We start from the raw sequence: 16,974 nt of genomic DNA, 5'->3' as shown, positions 1-16,974 counted from the left end.
GAGGGTTGAAGAACCATTGTCTCGATCTGGTTTTACGGGGGGAGCAGGAAAATTACAGGAGAAGAGACTGTATAATATACTGTCTGGTTTCTGTGTGATTAGGTCTTGTTCCTACCACGAGGTAGCTGTCGCGGTATTTTTGTGAACAAACCTCTTAAAGAGAATAAACCTTTTTCTCTTTAATACAATTTGACTCTGAATGTTTCTTATGCCTTGATGCTGTTTGTTAACAATTGATTTTGCCACATCAAAAGAGAGAAAGAAAAAGAAAATACAGGCACCTAAAATACACCTAAATCAAGAAAATAAAAGGTAATAATTGTTAAGAAACTTGGAATTCTTATTATTAATGAGTTTAAGAATGTTACAATATGTGAAATTTCAGCAAGAAAAACATCAAATCTAGGCAGTCTTGAGAAATCTGTTTTTGGGAATAAAAACATTTCAATACAGAACAAATGAAAAAGTTCAATAGCATGGTTACTGCCAATAAAATAAAATATATATATATCTTTCAATGAAAAATTTCAAACAGAATATAAGAGTAGATAGATATAGCTTAAATTCCCACAAAGACATTTTTATCTGACTGCAATGATAAAATCAATGAAGCAAAGTTTATTCCTCAATTTTACAGAACACACATAAGATCATGACATAAAAAAAAGTAGCAATCTAGGAGTTGGTTTGATATATTATGCAGAATCTTAAAATGTACCTCTCTTATTTTGTTCGAAATACAGAATATTTAAGCTAAGACCATGCTATTTTCCATACTGCAAAATAAAGAGATAAATTTAATAGGAAAAGTGTGAACTCTATAATGTAACAATTGCTTTATATAGCGAGTTTGACTGGTAACCCAAAGGTTGCTGATTCGATTCCAGTACTGGCAGATACTGACTGAGGTGCCCTTGAGCAAGGCAACTAACCCCGGTGCCACAGCATAATGGCTGTCCACTGGGTGTGTATCTGGGTTTGCAGTGTGTGTGTGTGTGTGTGTGTGTGTGTGTGTGTGTGTGTGTGTGTGTGTGTGTGTGTTCACTACTCACTACACTGCTCCTAATGTATGTGCACTAACTTGGATGGGCTAAATGGATAAATTCTGAGTATGGGTTACCATACTTGGCCTTCACATGTCACTTTCATATATTTATTGTAACTTTTTTTATCAAGACTCAATCCACCCAGTTAAAGTTTAGGCATAATTGTTTTTCTCTCATTAAAGCAAATGAAAGTTTTAAATAAGTGTACAACTTTGAGACACAGCATTGATGACATTGAGGAAAATTATATGGTCATAAATTCTTTATACTCCAGTATACTGCCATCAAAACAATACCTCAATCTAAACCACTTGTCCATAAAAAATAATTTGTTTCAGATTAAAATGTTCAAATTATTCCCCAAAAAATTATTGTGGACAGAAAAATGTGCAATATCCATGCAAGTAAATGGAGCTAACTAATTCTTTAAAATCCAAGACTTCAAGCCCAACCTCAGCACTTATTAGTCAAAACAGATTTTCTAACTTTGTGCGATTTGTTCTTCCAGATCAAAGTGAATAATATTTTGTTCATGTCTGCACAGATTTTGTCACAAACAAATATAGATAAGGAGGGATAGACACAACGGTAGATGTACAGACTCTCGGTTTTAGATATAAGAACTCTAACATAGATTGACAGGTCTCGTTGTAGCCAACAATTAAAAATAGTTCTAGTATTTATTACTTTAAGTGAAAAATAAAGTTGCAGGTGCATCGATCTATCTTTGCTAAGAAAAATCATCAGGTACTTGACATCGTTTTTCACAGGTATATTATGCATATGATTCTTGAGCATCATAATGACAAAATAGTTCACACTTTGATAAGTTTCGATATAAGCTTGAGGCTTCAGAGAAAGATTTAATAATATCAAAACTCAAGGGAGTTTTCCCCAATTCTTTGCCAAATATAGAAATATCTTTTAAACAACTTAAAGAACAAGGAAATGGGGCAACCTTGACATACTCCTCTATCACAATTAAAATGTTTAGTAGTTTGCAAACCAACCAGAAGAGTTAATGTCATTATAAAGCATTAGCTTTACCACAAAAATTAGCTAAAAATCGTACTAAAAAACGTGTTCATCAAATAATTTCCACCGTTTAAAAAGCCACAATTAAAGCCGTTAAAAAATGTATCTTGTAGGGGTGATGATAGACTTAGCTCACGAGACGAGAAAATACACAATTGTTAGGTTCACGAGAACGAGATGATATTTTAACTCTATTTTCAAGAAATCTTCAAAGATTAAATTTATGACTGGAAAAATAGTTTTTTGTTCGAGTCACATTTAGTCACAAAATGCAAAACAATGAGGGTGCATTTTGAAATGATTTAATCATCTTGTTATGAATGTCACTTTAGATTTACTTTCTGAGTATGAGTTACCATGCAGTAAAAGACAGAATAACTGACCACAACAAGAACAAAAACAAGCACTTTAAAAGGTTTTGCCACAAAACCATTTTTGCCACTTTTTACCTCACATTATAATATTGTGAAATTTCATGGCACAAGATCTCATCACACCCCTAGTATGTTGTTTAACTCAGTCACAAATAAATTTAGGTTCTAATTATTCATTATGGATATGTGATTCCAGGAACCATGTTTTACATAGGGTTTAAATTCCAGGGAATGCTCAATTTGCAAAAGCACTTCTCAGTGTGTCTTTTAACTGACTGCTTTTCAAAGCGCTAGTATCTTTCCACATTAAAACAAGCAGTTTTTTTCAAACATTCAACTGTCAATTACTGCACGTTTTCAAGATGATAAAGGATTTGTTTGGAGAAACAAAGTTGACTAATACATTTAGATTTATTTTATGTCGTTAATGCATCATAGAGAGAATCAGGTATAGTAGTCTTTTAAAGCTTTCATGTTATGCGTTTTGTAATAATTCCTATCTATAATACTCTACATAGGAGTGTTCCAGGAAGAAGTATCTGTGTGGTGAGAGGTGTCTGAAGTTCTGAAAATCCAGAGAAAAGGGGAAAGGAGATAATGTGACATACGCCATTGGTAGAGAGAGGAACCGAGTGAAACCCATCAACGCAGGTCGATATGGCAATGGTGGCAGCAGATGTCCTGTTGGTTTATATGAAGATGCTAAACAAAATCTTTGATACAGTACAGTACAGTACAATTTCCATATTCCTTCTTTGAGGCTGCTTTTTGTTAAGGTTTCCACTTGAATTGAATATTAAAAACTAAATGCTTAACATATTTTATCTTTTAACATCCACAGACATAATGGATATAGAGTTATTATACAGTATATGCTACAAATTAATTCTGAAGGTCTACAATATATACTAACCTTGAGGCTCCCGTATTCTAGACATACTGTATGTCTCTCCAAGGCGCTGAATAGGCTTCAGTCTAAATAAAAACACAGAAATTTCTGATCATTTTAAACCCAAACAACACTTCTTGTAAAGAGCATTTCTTAGTTTTGCAAGCTATTTCAACACAGTATTGCAGTTGTTCAGTGTTTTAATTGAGGATCTTTTTTTATGTTAAACTGGGACATTGATCCAAAAAAAAAGCTGCTTGTTGGTTTTCTTTAGATATTTGTTAATCTTAAAGGGGACTGTTTTTTAACATAATTATGTGTCGACAGTGTGTTTACACAATCACCCTATTATGGTCCATCCACTCTGTTAGTTATTTTCCTCATAAATTAGAGACAGACTCAAAATGCAAGTGGTGCTCACTGCAGAACCAAATGACGTCCAGCTTCCCCTCTCTGGATGTATTGGGTGGAGCTTGACCTAGTCCAGCTCTACCTCTTTGGACCTAATTGGCAGAGTTATGTTTAGCGGTAGGGCTAAGGTGTGGTTGGACCATCTAGCTCCACCCATTATGTCCAGCAAGGGGGAGCTAGATGTCAAGCTCCACCCCTTGGCTCTGCAGTGAGCACCCTCTCTCAAAATGAGCCGTTCAAGACGTCATCCATTGTGACGTCACAGCGGAACAGGCCCAGCCCACGACTGGCAACGGAATCAGCTGTACACAGTCTGCCATGTTTATCTCCTCACTAGAGCATTTAACAGCAGCATTCAAGTAAGACATTTTTTCTTATTAAAGCTACTAAAGTAATTCAGTCAAAAGCAGTGAGTGATTTTCTGTTTTTCTTTTGTTTGTTTGATTCACATTAACGGCATAGAGAACAGAAGGTACTGTATATTAGGCTGCTTCTACTTTAAAGGCCCCCTGAAATCGAAATTTAAGTTTTTTAGCTTTTAGTTTGAATATGTTAGCCTTAAGGAAATGTAAGGTGTGTTTCAAAACAATGACAAAATTCGCATTTAGGAGATGTAAGCATTCAAAACTTACAGTCCCTCACTTCCGCTAAAATGGATCATAGATTTTTATGACATCACCGTGGACTTCAGCTTCTGTCCAATCAAATGCTCTTTAGAATCTAAAGCGTCCCGCCCCCTATGCTATAATACCACCTGGCCAAAGCGACCGTTGACATGTCATGGAGCAATATGGGTTGGAGACATATAGGGGTCCCCACCACTTTTTGCCAGGGTCGATATTTACAGCATGGTATAATAAATGATCTGTGGGGTAATTTGAGCTGAAACTTTGCCAACACATTCTGGGGACACCTGAGACTTATGTTACAGCTTGTAAAAAGGGGCATCATTTAATTTCTTTAATTCTAAAGAGACTATAGAAAAGGTTTGGATTTAACTGTAAGATTTTTTAGATACGCTTGAGGTACATTTTAAATGTAGAGAAGCTGACTGAAAATATATATCAGACAAAACCAATTGATAGAGGGTGTATTTGTATCAGTATGACATACCTATCCAAGTCTGAAGGCACAATAACAGTGTCCTTCCTGCTCTCTGGTGGAGGTGGCAGTGGTCGGGGCTGTTTGCTTCTTTGCACAGAGCAGAAATATATGAGCACCTCCACAGCAGTGCACATACTCTGTACTCCTTCACTCCGCAAGGACACAGACCCTTTGTGCACCTGTGAAGAACAACAGAAATGCACCTTTTGCTTTCCTCAAAAATATATCTACCAATTTGATATTTTCTCGTTACCCTGTACTTTCTGGTCCATGTAAGCAGCCAGTGGCTGGCCATATCTCGAAGAATGCAGTGCTGGTTAGGCTGATGCTTTGTCAGAGAGTTCCAGGACTCCAATTCTGGACATAACCACAATTCAGCCTCCTCCACACCCAACCTTTGTAATACACACAGAACTAAAGCCCTGCCAGAGATATAATGAAAGAATGGTTAATTCCCACAGATTTTTTTTTTTCATTTAGCATATTTTACATTCATACAGGAGATTTCCAATGGCAAACGGGTGTCACTTTTTTTTAGAAAGTGGTGGAAACAGTTTTAGGTCACCCAAAAACCCAAACATGAAACTCCTGCTCAATGGATGTTCTGCAGTTGATGCATCCCTTTCACAAGCAATTTCATAAAGTGTTAAAGTGGGCCATGAAAAAAAGTGCTGAAAGTACCTATGCAATGTAATATAAAACTACATTGTATTTTGTATTGTGTTAAACATGCATTATTCCTTACTTAAGATCAACTTGTTTATCTGCCAACATGGCGAGTAGCTCCACAATGGTGTTAAAACTGTCAGGACTCAGATACACCATCAAATTCAGCAGCTCACCGACAAAATGCTGTTCCTCCCTTGACTGCAGAACACATATTCACATATTAATATATATCATTATACTGAATACTTCTCTGTAGTGTGTATGAAGAATTCATACATTTTACATGTTCTGTATTTGTATATTAAAAATAAAATGATACTTTAGAAGTTGTTAGCAAAATGTATTTCAGTCATGTCTGTATGTATTTAATCTACTATCACAATTTGATTCACCATGTTTTTGTGAATGCAATTTTCCAGGCAAATTAGCAGTCCTTTGCTGAGAGATATTTTGTCCAACACCTCCTGCTGAATTAACATAAGTAATGCATTCACAATGCTATTCTTCTGAGCCATGCTGCAAGACATCATGAAGTCCAACAGAAGCATGCAGAATTCCTTGGGGCCTAAAGAACTGGAAATACACTGCAAACACATGCACAAATTAATGTAGAATGATGCAGAAATGAACTACATTACGGAGACTGATATCGTTGTATATCTGATATCGGACTGATATCAGAGTTCTTTTGTGTCATCTTACACTCAGATCAGGGAACATCTTTTGAAACCACTGCTCATCCACAAACTGCAGGAGGAACTCTGGCAGATAAGATGATGAGGGTGGAGGAGGCAAGGATGTGGGTTGTTTAGGTGGAGAAGGTGCAGACTCGGAGGGTGGAGTCAGAGGGGGCGTAGGACACTTTATTGGTGGAAGAGTCTTTGGTGGCTGTAAAGAGTGAGCATAAGAGAGCAAATTAAAAAGAGCAAACAATTAAAGTGGTTATATGACATCATCCCTTAACTTTCTTAAAGTGCGGTTACATTCACCGTTGAATGGCAAAATATAGTAATTTCAGTTGTAATCCACACAATTGGAAGTTTCAAATGAGGGCGAAAACGTTTTAAGATTTCATTCATGTTTAAGCTGGTCGCACAAATTCACCATGCTCACCAACAGAAAGCTGCTTGGTTTGAAAGTGACTTCTATGCAAGTTTTTCTTCTATGTGAGTTTTGCTTCAATAGCTATGCTAATGACAATGGACAATGTCTCAAAATGTCTGCAAAATTTTACTGATGTAACCGCTCAAAATTGCATGTGACTAGAATGAATATAAAAAACACAAAAACATCCTAACAGGGTATACGAGTTTCTCTGTTGCGGTTGTGGGTGGAAGAGGACTAGATGTAGATGGGGTCGCTGTGATGGGCGAGGGTGGTGCAGGGGTGAGTGAAGGTGGTGCAGACTCGGAGGATGGAGTCAGAGGGAGTGTAGGACACTGTATTGGTGGAAGGGGCTTTGGTGGCTGTGAAGAGTGAGTATAGAGCAAATAAAATAAAAAAAGAGCAAACAATTAAGTGGTTATGTGACATCATTCCATACCTTTCTTAAAGTGTGGTTACATTTACAGTTGCGCAGCAAAATTTTGCAGGTGAAATCCAGCCATTTCAATTGGAATCCACACAATTGGATGTTTCAAATGAGGGTAAAAAAGTTCCCCATGCAGATTTCGCTCATGTTTAAGTTGGTCGCACAAATTCGCCATGCTCACTAACAGAAAGTTCTGTGTGAGTTTCGCTTCATACATCGTTATGCTATTGACAATGTACAATGTCTTTTTTGCCTGCAAAAATTTGCTGATATAACCACATTTTTAGACAAGAAGTTAGCAGCAGTAAACTCAACACACAATCACAATATGAGTTTTGTTATTTTACACAAGGACACATGTGACTAGAATGAATAATAAGTAAAAAAACACAAAAACATCCTAACAGGGTATATTTTTTCTCTGGGTTTCTCTGCTGCTGGTCTGGGTGGAAGAGGGCTCTTCTTTGTAGATGGAGTCTCTATGATGGGTGGAAGATGTATGTCAGCATCTTCCCTCCCCTTCTTCTCCTCCTCTTCAGTACACAAGAGTTGCACTTCATCAAGTTCGATCTGCTCATGGCAAGCAAAAAATAACAACAACAAAAAAACAATTATTCTACTGTTATTCAATTATACACTGTGCATTCACACAAAACCAGAATTTTAAGTTGTTCAAAACCTGATAAAGACATTCTTAAGGTTCATAAAAATCATTCAGATCATATATTTCCTTTTTCTATGGAAAAGGTTTTTGATTATTTTTGTGGGCAAATATTGACTGAAAAGACAGTAAAAGTGAATGGTGTTTATGAACGTACTCTTATTTTGGGGGGTTGCCTGTAAATTAGATGCAGGTAATTATTGAAAGCCTCTTGTTTGGTTTGCATGGTGGCTGGTTTTCTCCTTCTGCACTCAACCTCTCCTTTTAGCAGGGATTCCAGATCTTGATGTCTTGCCATGAGTGCCCCAAAGTCCTTTAAGACAAACACATGGATGAGCTCTGACACAAACACATTCTTACATATATTTGTTACTTACTGAATCTTTTATCCTGTCGAGCCTTTCAGAACCATCCTTTTTAGCAACATGGCAACTCTCTGTCCTAGAGATAGGTGTTAAAAGCAAAGAGTGAGCTAACTGATATGTATTTATGCATGTGATTTTTTTTTGAGTAGAAAGTTACCTGCATTTGTGGCTCATGGTTGGGATCCAGGATTTGGGTAATTCAGGGTCTGGATCACATTTCTCAGTGGGTGATAAAGTGAATATATTCAAAATGAATGATTAATTTTGTTTGAACAGACTATACCTCCTCTGTTCTAGATTAAACCTTATTTTAGACTAGAGTAAACCTAGAGTAAAATATTTTTACTCACCCAAACCTCCGGCTTCACAGACAAGGCTTAAAGGGCTGTCTGTGAAGAGACACCCCCCCCCCCCAATTAACTACTTTATTCAACTGTTCATTTTCTTCTGTGTGGGCCTCTGACCTGAGTTCACGAGAGCGCCATGACACATGCGTGAGAACTGAGAAGATGACGCTCACAATCATTTGATGGGAAAGTGTGAAAGGTAAGCCATTCATTTTGCGGCATTGGTAAGGCACTTTTACGTATTCTCGTTGGTTTCTCATGATTCGGACATCCAGGAAATTCACACTTTAGAACCATTTTAAGCACTACATCTGCGACATCTTCTCAGTTCTTGCGCATGCGTCGTGGCGCTCTCGTGAACTCACGTCAGAGGCCCACACGGAAGAAAATGAATAGCTGAATAAAGTCGTTGTTTTTGGGGGTTTTTGCGCACAAAAAGTATTCTTGTCGCTTGATAAACTTGAGCCACTGTAGTCACTTGGACTATATTAACAATGTCTTTACTAACTTTTCTGGGCCGGCAGATGCAATTACCTAGCAGCCTATGGAGGAGTGAGTAATTGAGTGAGTAAAACAACATGAGGGTGAGTAATTACAGACAGAATTTTATTTTTGGGTGAACTAACCCTTTAAGATAGTCCCAGACTAAATTGCATGTTTGAGCTGTGTTAACAGAAAGCAACTTACACTGACATATCTTAAAATATGTCGTTGCCATTGTTTTGTCTCAAGATGCACACCAGTAGTATTTTTTTTTCTAAGGAACGTTTATAAAAGCTACTTAAATGAAGTCCCAGACTAAATTGCATGTTTGAGCTGTGTTAACAGAAAGCAACTTACACTGACATATCTTAAAATATGTCATTGCCATTGTTTTGTCTCAAGATGCACACCAGTAGTATTTTTTTTCTAAGGAACGTTTATAAAAGCTACTTAAATGTTCTAATTGAACAAGGCCTACTAAGCCCTGTCTGTGAAACCAGGCCCAAGAGTCTGACAACTCATCAAGAAGGATTGACAAAAAATTATGCTGTTTGATAGTTTAAGCTGTACTTGTGTCCTGCAGTCGGGAGGAAGTAGATGTGTGTGTGGGATTCTGTAGAGGTCTCCTGTGATGCCTAATAGCAGGTCTCCACCCTCACAGTACGCCAAACACTCTGGCTCTGCGTTCAGCTCAAGAATTCTGAAATTAACAACACAAAAGCACAGATGCAGAGATAATCAAAGTTTAAATTTGTATTTTACATAACACATACAACTAAAAACAAGTAGCATCTGTCCTGACCTAAGAAGGTGATTGTCCATATCCCAGATTCGTACAGTCCCATCCGGACTGCTTGAAGCAAACACACTGAGCTGATTACATGCACAGAGCCCTGGGGACACATAATCAGACTGTCTATTATCCTAAAAGGGTCAGGGTGTGGTATACTTGATTAATTAACTGACATGAATCTCATGAAATCTCACTGAATAATATATCATCCCAAAATTATGTGGGGAGTAGTTTTTGTTTACAATCCATTTATTACATTAAAATTAGCATAGATAAAAAAGCACTAAAAACTTTTGGAAAACTGGCCTATTGGTTGTATTTTCTCAATTTTGCTTGAGTGACAATTTAAGCTTTTTTTAAATATTAGATATCTCTACATAAGTGGTTCTCAAACAGGGGGCCGGGACCCACTAGGGGGCTAAGCACACTTCCAATGGGGCTGTAAAATGGCTTAATTTAAAATAAGGCAAAACAAGCTTAAAATAGGCTAAAAAAAATCTTATTTTAATTTTAAAAGATTTAAAATTCCCATAATTACAAACCACTAAAACGTCATGTATATTCATTGGTTATAAAAAGTGTGAACTCTGAAGTACATTGACTTCTGGAAACCTGGATTTATGGAAATAAATAAATTAAATTATTTGTAATTATTTTAATATACTACCTCTCCTATTTTCTGTAAATAAAAAGCAGTCTGAAAACAAGCAGCTTTGTCATTCCAGCAGAAATATCTTAGCCTTCAGATATTTTCTTTGACAGTGGGAGGCCTTCGAATCAAACAAGTAGAGAACCACTACTCTACACGGTCTAAATGTGATCTGAGGGTTGATCTAATTCACTTGAAGCATGACACCTTGTAACAAAAAGTTTTTACAGTCTCTAACCTGTGATTTTGCTGTGATGCTCTTCATTTGGTTGCTGGTCAGATCGGCTTTGGCTCTCTAAACTGTACTGCACCAGGCTATAAGTGTCATTCTCTGGATCTTGTAAAGCGAGGGTGAGTTGAGTTCCCATCAGTGCCAACAAAACAGGAGGCAGATCACACAACATGCTGAAATGGAGACTCAAACACTGCTGAGCACATGGGAACACACGCCAGACCAGCAGAGCTTTATCTTCACCTACAATATAAAGCCATCAAGATTATCATCAGTCAATCAGTGAATGCTAACAATCAGTGTGGTGATGTATAGAGTGTGTGAAGTGTGTGTGCACCTGCAGTCAGTAGGTAGCCACTGCTGGGGTGTGCCTGCATGCTGATGATGTTTTGGTTGTTGTGAGCAGAAATTCTGAACTGGACTTTGCCTGAAAGCATGTTGAGCACAGACACACATCCACCACAATGGCCCAGTATAACCAGAAACCTATGAGACACACACACAAAAAACTAAGTAAGAGACAGTGAAATGCTAGAAATGCAGCCACACTGCAACAAACTTGTAAAAATGACAACACACATAATGCTTATCTTATTAACATTTCAGGCATTTTATTATGAAATACCTTATTACAATTTCAGCAAAATAGACTCAAGTCACACAATCTTAAGAGTCAATTTAGATGCTTCAGGACATGCAAGCAAATGCTACTAACCACACACACACACACACACACACACACACACACACACACACACACACACAAAAAAAAACGTAAATTATATGTTCTTGCACTGATATAACTAGGTTGTATATTGGTGATGTCTGACACTTGTCGAAATTACTCTTCCTTGAATTTAGTTCATTTAATTGATCTTGCTATATAACATTTACATTATACTTGCAATGAAAGCTAAATAAATAGCCTAAGAAATAACCACTATTGAGAATACAAACTTCTCTTGTGTCTCTTATGACCAAACCCCCGATTTTTTCAATCAATGTTGGTAAAATTGGACACATAATTTTTTCCCCTCTTATGCAAGCTAGACAGGGACCTTTTTTGTTAGCAATATAGGCTTATATAAATATTATACATATTATTATTTGTAAGATCTATGGATATTAAGTAATCTGTAAACTTTTAAAGATTTACCTCAGATTTCTGTCATTTTCTATACCATTGCTTTTCGGTGGTTGTGAATTGAATTAATACACCCCTAAATGTGACATCATCAACTTAGGAACCACAAAAGATGAACTGTTTACATCCCAAAAGACAAACTGCTTATTTCCCAAAGAAAAATTTTGTGATGATTTTTTAAAAACCATTTATGGAAGTTCATTTGTATATAGTACAAGGGATCAAGCTTAACAGGCCCACTTTACCCATATTCAACTTAATTGCTGATAACAGCCTGAATCAACAAATACCTGAAGCACACAAACATACACTCTACCACAAATACAAACCTGTTTTTTGCAAGTTTATTCTTTTTTGGCTTCTGTGCTCTCTGTCTCTGTAAGGATCTCCATTCTTCCTGTCCACTTTGTGTATCTGTAACGTCACTGTATAACACCATGCAGCACACCGTGCCTATGATTGCCTCCACCTGCCCACCTGACCAATCCCAATGCTCTATCCCACGCCACTCATCCAGTATTGTTACTGGACTGGTCAAAGTACTAGCAATAGATACCACCCCGTCCTCAGTCAGGACCAATAGGCACTCCTTAGACACACAGTAATCAGCACACCTTACTCTTCCATTGGCTTGGAACCTAGTGAGCACTGCACCGGTCTCTGCTGCAACAACTGTGACATCGCTGTTTCCATGGATACAAACTACACATGCTTGGAAGGAAGGGGGGCTAGGTGGGGTCAAGATTTGACGGATAGGAGCTCCCAGGAATCTATCCAGTCTGCAGTGTAGATTGTAGAGGCAGTTGAAGGTCCAGAAGTCCACACTGTTGGTGGAGTATGAGAAGAAGGTGCCAGCACTGTCTGGGCCTCCCATGAGAAGAGGAGGTGAGCACCCGTTAGGAACAGATACAGTCTGAACCTGGTCTCCAACTTCAGGCCTCCAGCATCTCAAAGTGCCATCAAGAGAAGATGAAAACAACAGGCCAGAGACAGGACACAGAACTAGGGAAGTGACTAGAGCTGGAAAAAGGACACAAAACACTTACTCAATGAAGGAAGTACAGTCTATTCTCAGTTAAGACTTCATCCAAAATGGTCGGTGAACTGACAAAGTGTTGCTAATATATATTGTTCCCAGCTAACAAAAATATCTAAGAAAAACGTTTTGCTAATGTTCTCATTAGGTTATGAAAACGTTATTTGTCAATGTTTTTTGAGTGTTTTTTTTTTCTTGGTTATACGAACGTTAAGAGAACTGTGGTGAGCAGGACGAGGCTGAGGGCCGTGAGAGAACGGTGTGAGGCCGGTGGTGTGATTACTAATGAGCGTCACTGGCCTCATGCCGTTCTTTCACAGCCCTCGGCATCGTCCTGCTCGCCACAGGAACATTCCTTTATATTATTTTGCAGATATTATGAATGTTACTTTAGAATGTTCTTTTAAGCATTCTGAAACAAACATCAGACGTACAACCAAAATGTTTCAGCAAAAAAGTTCCATGAACAATGTATGTACAGATGTTTTTGTGCTAACATTTTGAGAACATCTTTATTAACAGGGAAGTTTACTGATTTTCTGACCTGTATGTCCCACAAAGGCCATCTGAAGCTCCCAGTCTAGTCCCCACACTCGGATTGTCATTTCTGATGCAGTAACTACAATTTCCCTGAGGGGACAGTAGACCATCCCTGTGATTTCCCTGAAGAAGAAAAAAAGAGAATGATTTAATAGGACTAAAGTTAAGTTTTTACATAGACATCGGTTTCATTTAACCCATTTTATCACAAATGTTTCCCAGCAAAGTGAATTCATGCATTTTACTCCTTAGACAGTCCAATGAAAACAAACTGCAATGCATGCCATACATTTTATTTCTGTTCAAATGAGTTGTAAAAACATGGCCAGAACAAGTGAATCAATCAAACTCTGGTCATGTGACTGGTATAAAAAAAGTCATGTGAATTCAGGGCAGTCTGCACTTTCATTTATTGTTTACAATACAGCAACAACTCTTTTCATAACCCTTCAAACTCAAAAGTAAATTTTAATGTTTTTATTTTTATTTTATTTTAGACGTTACTAGTGGGATTATTAATGTTTCCACAGAGAAGGTGAGAGAAAAAGTGAATTCTTTTGGTTGTTGGGATTTTTTATATTCCATAGCGTGAATTGAAATCAAACAGACCTTAAAGGGATAGTTCACCCAAAAATGAAAATTCTGTCATCATTTACTCACCCTCAAGTTGTTCCAAACCTGTATGAGTTTCTTTCTTCTGTTGAACACAAATAGTCCAGTCATTTTAAGCCAAAATGGGGGTCAACCTTGAACAAATTGCAACAGGCGCAAACTCAACTGATTTTGTATCCTCAATATGTCCTGAGTAAGGGGAAAAAAAGCCCAGAAGAATCCCATTAAGGGAAAGTTTTGAAAAAGACCCAAATATAGCCTATTCATACGCCTATTCATTCTTTTTCTTACGTGAATATGCGGTAAAATTTTTAACCTTTAGATATCACCATGAAAATTACTGAGTTGATTACTTACATCAAGACAAACAAAAAATGTATTACAAGTTTTTTTTAAATGGTTTGTTAACAAAACGGGGCATAATCTAATTACATATGTGCTAATTTGCATAAATACCACAACAGGTCTAAACATTGGGTATTAGCCAGGTGAAAATGTCTTGTTGAGTCTTGTTGACACATAACTGTAAAATACTTAATGTTAAGGTCTGAATGGAACCCATTTAGGCTACCCATGAGCATTAATACATAGAGGCAGGAAGAAGTACTTTAGAAACCAGCCTTTATTAATTTTTAAGAGATTGGGTTTGGGTCTGGGTCTGTGGGACTGTTTCTGGGGGACGAGTCTGAGGGAAGAACAGGAGACAAGGGTAAGGAGAATGCAGAAGACAAAAGTTACATTTTTTACCCTATAATCACATAAAAAAAAGAATGAATAGGCGTATGAATAGGCTATATTTGGATCTTTTTCGAAACTTTCCCCTAATGGGATTCTTCGGGACTTTTTTTTCTTTACTCAGGACATATTGAGGATACAAAATCAGTTGAGTTTGCTTCTGTTGCAATTTGTTCAACCTTTTTTCATAATATGACTGGACTAAAACGAAGATAAAGAATGTCGGTAACCACAGTTGACGGTTGACTTCCATATTTATTTATTTTCGTACTATGGAAGTCAATGACTACCGTCAACTGTTTGGTTACCAACATTCATAATATCATTTTTTGTGTTCAGCAGAAGAAAGAAATTCATACAGGTTTGGAACAGGTTGGTGAAATGTCCCTTTGATAGCTGCAAATGCCTGAATTATTACACAACATTCAAAACAAACCTTAAATGGAGGTTCTTCTTGTGCTCCATAATGCATCCCTTTGTAAGGTCCAGCACAACCACAGCTCGTCCGTATGCAGCCAGTGCTCTGCGGCCCTGCTGAGTCCTGCTAGGCACCAGTGCTAGATGTGTGAAAACAACGTGTCTCCCCAAACCCTCCACCACCCGTTTGCGACATTTCAACTGTGTAAGGCACCACACACATACATTTCCCATTCCGGCTGTGACAAGCTCATTAGAGTGCTCCAAAATCTGTGACAGACAAATGTATCATTAATTCAACAAGGTCCTACTGTCTACACCAGTGGTTCTCAACCTTTTTGACTTTTTCAATCGCCCACCACTGTCAGCAACAATAATTTGTCATCTGGAATTGATTGGGTCGTTTTTTATTAAAAATTATGAGGGCACATGAGTTTAAAAAAAATATGTGCATAGATAAATAATTTATAATAAATACTTTAAAGGTGCTCTAAGTGATGTTGGGTGACGTCACTTCTTGTTGACGTTTAAAGTATTGTCAAACAAAACGGAGGCTAGCTCGACCCTCCCTCATCCTCATCCGAGCACTAACCCCCCAAACCCCACCCCAAATCCTTCTTGTCGGTTATTGGCTGGAACAGTTTGTTATGTTTCGTGGTGCGGGTTAGCCCAGTTTGTTTTTCTTGCCGTTTGTGGAGCCTGGGGTGTGACACCGTGTTTTTTTACAGTGTGTTCAGGGGACAGGCAGCTAGCGGATGGTGAGGAGATGTTTGCTGTATGTGACAAAAAATGTTTTGGCCTAAAAAACGAGTGACATCGCTTAGAGCACCTTTAATTTTATTAAATCATATTGTGGCCCCATAGTGGGCCCCGTCTTCCTGTTTGAGAACCACTGGTCTTCACCATCAACATTTCATTCCATTAAGAAAACATTATTCCAGGTTTAATTGTATCAACCGTGGTCTGAAAAGTATTCTTTAAAGCCACACCTTGCACACTCTCACATCCATGGGTTCCACAGCATGAACCAGAGGATTCAGTTCTGCATCTAGTATGGTGAGAATGGCCCCAGGTCCCCAGCCAACCAGTCTGCCTGGCAGATGTGTGGAGGTGAGTCCAGCATAGTGGATGGTGTGGGATCGGCAAAAAGATGGATCTCTAAGATGGCCATCAGGATAATAGAACTGCACATTACCGCTACTGTGGAGACTAGTGAAGCCTGCAGCACCCTGACCACAGGTCATGTGACAAACGGGGTCTTTACAGGAGAGGTGGAGGATATGCCGAAGGCCGTGGGTGAGGACATTCCCATGATTCATCTGAACAGAGGCAGGATAAAGAGTGTTCAATAGAGGAGCAAAAGCAAGATGATGGAGTAGGTCCAAGGAAAAAGTGGGAATGAAAAGTGTGGCCAGTGTTCATGCATTATTGAACTTATGAATAAATAGGAAAATATGATATAGCTGCAACCAGAATGAGTATGCTATGCCTTTAAGTGGGTAGGTGAGGTGATAGGGCCGGCCGCATTTAAAGTCTCGCGGGTGTCAATGAAACAGTTTTTGTTCTCGTTCTCTGCTTGATGAACGAGTGTGTGTGGTCTCTCCTATACTGGCGCGTGGGAAGAACTGCTTGTGTGTTAATGCTGTGCCTGAAAATTCAGTGATTATTCCTGCTCTGATGACCTGTTGATCGGAGAACGCAGTGTGCGTGTCACTCTGCGTCTGGGCTCGACTACCTGCGAATGTGTTTTAGGATAATTCCTGTGCCGATGACTTGTTGATCTGAGAACGCCTGATGATCACTCGGGTCTATACTCGGCCGAGTTATGAGTCCCAGCATTTATGGACGTTTGTATGGAATAGTCTGCGTTACAACTCACGTTTGCCTTTCATTGAGACTGT

This window comes from Scardinius erythrophthalmus, assembly GCF_964197995.2.
Source record: "Scardinius erythrophthalmus genome assembly, chromosome: 2".
NCBI classification, from domain to species: domain Eukaryota; kingdom Metazoa; phylum Chordata; class Actinopteri; order Cypriniformes; family Leuciscidae; genus Scardinius; species Scardinius erythrophthalmus.
The sequence above is the reverse complement of the archived record's forward strand: the minus strand, read 5'-3'. Positions refer to the sequence as shown.